The 6,000-nt window shown below is 58.9% G+C and overlaps 1 protein-coding gene across 1 annotated transcript in view; it reads right to left on the reverse strand.

Moving 5' to 3' along the window:
* TFEB (transcription factor EB) overlaps nt 1-5,104 on the reverse strand; it is a gene marked incomplete at its 3' end in the record, with an annotated part of 47,264 nt that extends 42,160 nt beyond the window's left edge. Inside the window, exon 1 of the mRNA XM_082849190.1 lies at nt 5,043-5,104. The remainder of the gene's footprint in view (nt 1-5,042) is intronic.
* Between the last annotated feature and the right edge of the window lie 896 nt (nt 5,105-6,000).

The raw sequence follows: 6,000 nt of genomic DNA on the forward strand, positions 1-6,000 counted from the left end.
GAACAAGGGCTGGGACGAGGGAATATGGACCATGGGTTTCTGGATGGTCTGTTGGAATTCCTGGATTAATCCCATGGCACCACATTTGATTCTGGGACCCCGCTGTGTGGATAGAAGACAAGAAGGTGGCCTGGCCCCAAGGAAGCTGGACAAGGGTGGGGATGACCAGACCTAATTTCTCTTCCTCCTCATGCCCACACTTAAGAGACAGGAAAGAAAACTGGTGATGACTCTGCCTCTTGCTTCTGCCCCTCTCGGCTGCCCTCTGCTCTCACCCACTGCCCCCACTGCCCCATAGCCAGCAAAGCACTTCCTGTGGGCACGGTAAGTTCCACATCCTGCTTTATGGCTGAGATTTTATCTCTACTTTCAGTGGCATTGCAGACAAGGAGATCCGTATCTCTGGTCAGAGTGCAGGAGGGCCAGGCAGCAGGAGGGCAGGGGAAGGGCCTCTGGTCAGGAGTGAGTAGTAAGTGACCAGGCCAGATGCTATCCTAGGAGTCCCAAGGGGCAGGGCAGGGCAGGGGAGGTAGAGATGCTGCAGGCATGGCCAAATCTGCTACCTTGTTAATTGTGGAGACCTAGCAGGGTGTGGTACAACAGGGAGTGGTGGGGACTGTGGCCATGGAGTCTGCAAAGCCCCATATAAGGCATTTTGCTCGAGGCTGCTAGACCCAAGGGAGAGGCCTGTTTGCAACCCATAGGTCTTTATTTCTCCCCTAGACTCTCTATGCCTCTGTTTCCTCACCTGGAAATGAGAAATAAAGACATTATAGAAGTTAATTATGATAATTAACATTTTTTGAGCACGGCACTGTTCTAGGTCCTGTACATGCTGCAAGCACCCACACACTTAGCCCTCCCTACAGCACTATTAGGTAGGTGCTACTATACTCCTCGATTTCTAGGTGTGGAAACAGAGACACAGTGCGGTTTAGCAGCTTGCCCAGGGTCACACAGCTGGTAAGTGGCAGAGCTGGGATTCCAAGCCAGGCAGCCTGGCCCTGGAGCTCATGCTCTAGGGTACACTTAGCCCAGCGCTCAATACATGGTAGCTATGGCTCTGTCCCAAGAAAAACTGGCTGGTCGCTCCACGGGGCCAGGCTTTAGCGAAAGCTCTATTGAGTGGACTTAGGCAGCACCTCCCCCCTCCCCTGCACCCCATACCCAACCCTTTCTGAAGCCTCTCCTGCCTTGGTGCCTTTGCGGAAGATGGATAGAAGGCTCGCGCTGGAGGGGACTCCACAGATGATCTAGGTTCACAGATACAGAAACCGAGGCTGAGAGAGGCAGGGACCGGCCATGGCTACACAGAGGGAGAAAATTTGGGCCACCTTTGCAGTCTACCACACTAATAAAGAGAAATGGGCAGGATGGAGGAGAGGGTTGAATAAGGGTGGGAATGGGCGCTAAAATGTGAGGCAGGTCCCAGGTCATGTCAAGGTATATTTTATACAATATCACTATAGGTATTTTGTGATACCACACGGCCTGTCAGCGCGGGGTCTCCCGGGTTCTTCTCACGACTCCCTACTGTCCCCTTCTCACCCAACAGCCCCCCAGCCTTTTCTCCACATCTGATTAAACAAGTGCTTACTAAGGGCTTCACTGTAGGGGAACGTTTGAGGTATCCAAGGAGCCCCAGGAAGTCTTGTCTGAACCCATCTCTTCCCCGGGCCGGGCAGGAGAGTTCTTGCCAGGGGTCCTTCGTCACCTGTGTCAGCAGCTCAGAAGAGCATCCAGGAGACAGGTATGTCCTGGGGCAGGGGCTTCAACAAGTCCCACCCCTGCTCAGAGCAGGAGACCCCGGAGGGGGAAAAGAAGGTTCCTGCACCACGACACACCCTGCCTTTTAAGACAGAACTCCTGGGAAACCCTGAAGTGGTCTTCTGCAGGGATTGAGAACATGGATTTCGGACTCAGTTGGGCCTGGGTTAGAATCCCTACCACTTCCAGGCTATGTGACTTCAGGCAACCTGCTTAACTTCTCTGAATCAGTATAATGAAAATAATAAGTCCTACCTCATTCTGAAGAGTAAATATACAATAAATGTTGAGAACTATTATTATAACTAAATTTTATTACAATATTGTTCTATTATAGCATAAAGAGAATAGATGCATATTCTATTAATTTATCGTTACACTCTCATAGACATGCATATACACAATTCATCTATATACATGTATGTAGACACCTATAACCTCATAACCACAAACTCCCATCAATCACATACACCCCACACTGACATACAGAGCAGCACCCTGGACTCACCACGTACCAGGCACCTGACTCCTTACAGCAGCCTGTGAAGTTTGTACATTTTTATCTCCCTCTTTTCAGATGAGGTTACATATATTATATGCAAAAACATCCACCGTATCCTGGGATGTGGACACTTCTGGCAGCTCTGGGAACTCTGAACTCCCTCCCTCTGTATCAGAGGAGGCCAACCCAATTTCCACTGTCATCTCCAGGGCAGCCCCAAGCTGGGCCCCAAGTGCTGACTGCCCTCCATCCCTAGGACAAAGGCCCAACCTGGCTTTCATGCCAGCTGCGGTTGGGGAAACCCCTGCTGCCTGCAGAAACCAAGTTGACTTTGAAAAGGAAGAGACAGAAGCCAGGGGGTGGCTAGGCCACTCCCTGTGGGGGGCAGGTGCTAAGTAACTCTATAAACTCTGGCTAATGATGCAATTACAGCCATAAACAGAGCCCCAGGAGGGATCCAGGCCAGAAGCCAGACCCTCAAAGGGCAGCCAGGCCCGAGAGTGGGAAGCCCCTCCCACCTGCTTTCCAGCCGAGAGGCTGAAAGGGAGGCCTCACTGGCCCTGGAGGTGAGCACTGGGTACTCCCGTCATCCCAGAACCCTGGATGGGCTCCTGCCTGCCCTGGCCCACCCGCCTGCCCACCACTGGCTGCGAGTTGCCAGGCCACCAGCCCACAGAAGCCCAGGGGCTCTCCCCGGGTTGAGTGCTCACCTGAGGAGGTGTCCTCAATCCCTGCACCCCTTCCATGGGACACAGAACCAGGAGGCCTGGGTTCGCATCTGGCTGCACCTCACAGAGCTGAGCTCAGGACAAAATAGCACTGCAGCTGTAACAGGCCTTGTAAACTGTGAGCAACATTGGCTGCCCTCCCGCACAAGCAGAGCATAGTCACCCTAAACAGCCCTTCATCTACACTCTCTGGTTCCCGACTCACATCTAGAAGCCAGGAGGCGGGCAGAATGAATGGGTCCAAGTAAATTCCACGGCTGGAGAAACTGAGGCAAGGCTCCCAAGGCAGCCAGCCCTTCCCCTCCCAGCCTCTTCTGGCCTGGCTGTCTCTCCCAGACTGCGATCTCCCTGAAGGCAGGGCCTGGGGCCATCTCTCAGGCTGGGAAAAGTGAAGGCCTCAGAGGGCACAAGCCAAGGAACCAACAACTGCGATCTGACCTGAGGGCACCCACAGCTGGCGGCCTTGGAGGACACCAGAGACCGGCCCCTACCTTCCCCTCCACCGCCAGTTGCCCGAGAGTGCCAGGTCTTGGGCCGGTGGAATCTCAGCTCGCAGGGTCCTGAGCCCACATCCCAGAGGTGTCACTGGGGACCTGAACCGGCCTGTCCCCTTCCCTGCTCACCCAAGCACCCCTCTCTCAGGGTGGGGGGTGGGGTCTGGGCGGCAATTAACTGACACTTCCCCAGAGAACACTAAGCCAAAGAGCTAAAGTTTAGTCCAGAAACTGTTCGCGCAGAACCATCCCCAGAACAGACGGGCGGCAGGAGTGGACGGGGCATCTGAGAAGGCCCCCGCGGTGAGGGGCTGGCCTGGAATGAGGAGGGGGTGGGGGAGCCCTGGGCAATGCGGGCGCTCGCGCAGACGAGCCCCGCCCCAGGCGCCCTCTCCCCCTCCCTCCCTTCCTCCCTCCCCCTGGGCGCTGGGCTGGGGCGCGCCGGGCGGCTTCAGCGCGAACCTGCTCGCGCAACCCTGAGCAGCTCGGGGCAGCCGTGCGTGAAGCCAGAACCCCCGGCGGGAGGGGGCCGAGGGGCGGGGGAGCCGAGCTGGCATTAGCCCGCTCCCTTCGAGGAGGCGAGCGCACTCGCTGCGGCCGAATAGCTGATCGGGGTACCGGGAGGAGGGGAGAAGAAGGAGCGCTGACTCGGGGGCGGGACAGCCTGAGGTTGGGCGGTGCGGACTCAGGGAATCGGGGGGAAGGAGGCGTGTTTTCCGGGATTCGGGACCGAGAAGAAGGGGGATACTCAGGGGGCGGGCAGATGGCTGGGAGCTCCAGGGAAGGTAGAAAGAGGGGCGTGCAGTGGGTGAGCTCTGGGGTTGGGATTCCCTAAGGTCGTGGAATAATGCAAGGGGGAGAAAAAGACTGCGCTCAGGGATACCGGGAGACTCTGGCAGAGGCGGCTTCTTCAAGAGGCCGAGGGGGAGGAAGGGACGGGAAGGGAGGGAGGGATGGTACTTCCACCCGCCCCCCCCTCAGCTTCCAGCAGCCCGGCCCCCGGGGCGTGGCGCCGCTCCGGCCCTCCCATTCCCCCGGACCATCCAGGCAGGGCCTGGCCCGGCCGGACTCGGCCCCCGCACACCTCCCGTACCTCCGGCGCCCTCCCCTGTGCCACCCGCCCCAGCCGCGTCCGGTGGAGAAGAAGTGGGCGCCGGGCCCACACGCCCTCAAACTTCTTGCAAGTTCACTCCCACGTCTCCCGCCCCTTCGACTCCCAGCTCCCGGGCCGGGAAGGCCCGTGCCCGCCACGGCCCCTCCCGCCTGGTTACATAAGGTCGCAGAGAAGCCGCCCCCCGGCCGTGGCCTGAAGGGAGGGGCTGAAGGGGCTCCCAGGCTCCGAGGGCAGCGCCGCCCCGGCCATGCGCCGGGCGTCCCGGGCTAGACGGACAGCGGGGCGGGTGGCAGCGCGGCGCACACGGTCTCGCTCCCCTTTCCAGTCGACACCCCCACCCACCCACCTGTCTCCCGGACCCACTGGATCGGAGCAGGGGAGCCTGGGTCGGGGGTTCCGGGCCCTCCGCGCACCCCTTGCCCCCCAGCGCTGCTCACCTAACTATGAAGGTCAATCCGTCCGCCGCCCGCGCCCCGCGGCTCCGGCAACTTGTCCCAAGTTCAGGTGTCCGGCCCGAGAGCTGTGCCGGCCACCCCCTCCCGGGCTCCTCAGGCTCCGCGCCACCAGGGAGGCCCGCCCCTGTCCGCCCTTCCTTCTGCCGTCGGCGCCGCCGCCGCTCCCTACGTCCAGCCGGCGGCCGCCGCCTCCGCTGTCACCGAGCCCCGCGCCCGGCGCCGGGGCTCCTGCTGTCACTCCGCACTCACTTCCCGCCGCGCCCGGCAGAGGGCAGCACCCTACCCCGCGGCCCCGCCCCGCCCGACTCCGCCCACGTCGGCCTGCCGCGGAGCCCGCTGGGAAGCGTAGTCCTCCCTGCAGCTCGGCTAGGCATGCCGGGATTTGTAGTCCCGCTCTGTGAGTTCAGGCCTGTACAGGGACTTGGCGTTTAATTTGGAAACTTCGTTCCACTTCGTTTCTACCCCTTTTGCAAGTTTTCTCTTTTCAGTAAGTGATGTCCGAACCACACAGATCACCACAATACACCCTGTGGCCTATCTGACCCCAAGGAGAGACTTGCAGCGGGCTGGCTTTCCTGGAGTCTAGGAAAGATGTAGGGTCCCAGATGGTGTGCTGTTGCCATAGAAACCCCTCTGTGTCAAACCTCAGTTTCCCTCCTGGTTTGGAGTGGGGTACCAGACCTGGATCTTGAGCATAAGGGACAAGGTTGGTCAGCATGGTAAAGGAAATATGACTATAAAATAGAGCCCACCTCCCCCCTAATTGTGAATTCTCCATTTATATATACCCCCTCCCCACCTAGACCTCATCAGCCGAGCTTGCAGGTACCCCCCGCTGCCATGTTGCTGGACAGAAATTTCCTGACCTCTTTCGTGTCACCTTCCCCTGCTGGAAGTTACAGGGTGCTGAGCTATCATTCTTTGCCTTTTCCTCCTCCTC

Source organism: Leucopleurus acutus (assembly GCF_964270905.1).
Source record: "Leucopleurus acutus genome assembly, chromosome: 10".
Taxonomy (NCBI): domain Eukaryota; kingdom Metazoa; phylum Chordata; class Mammalia; order Artiodactyla; family Delphinidae; genus Leucopleurus; species Leucopleurus acutus.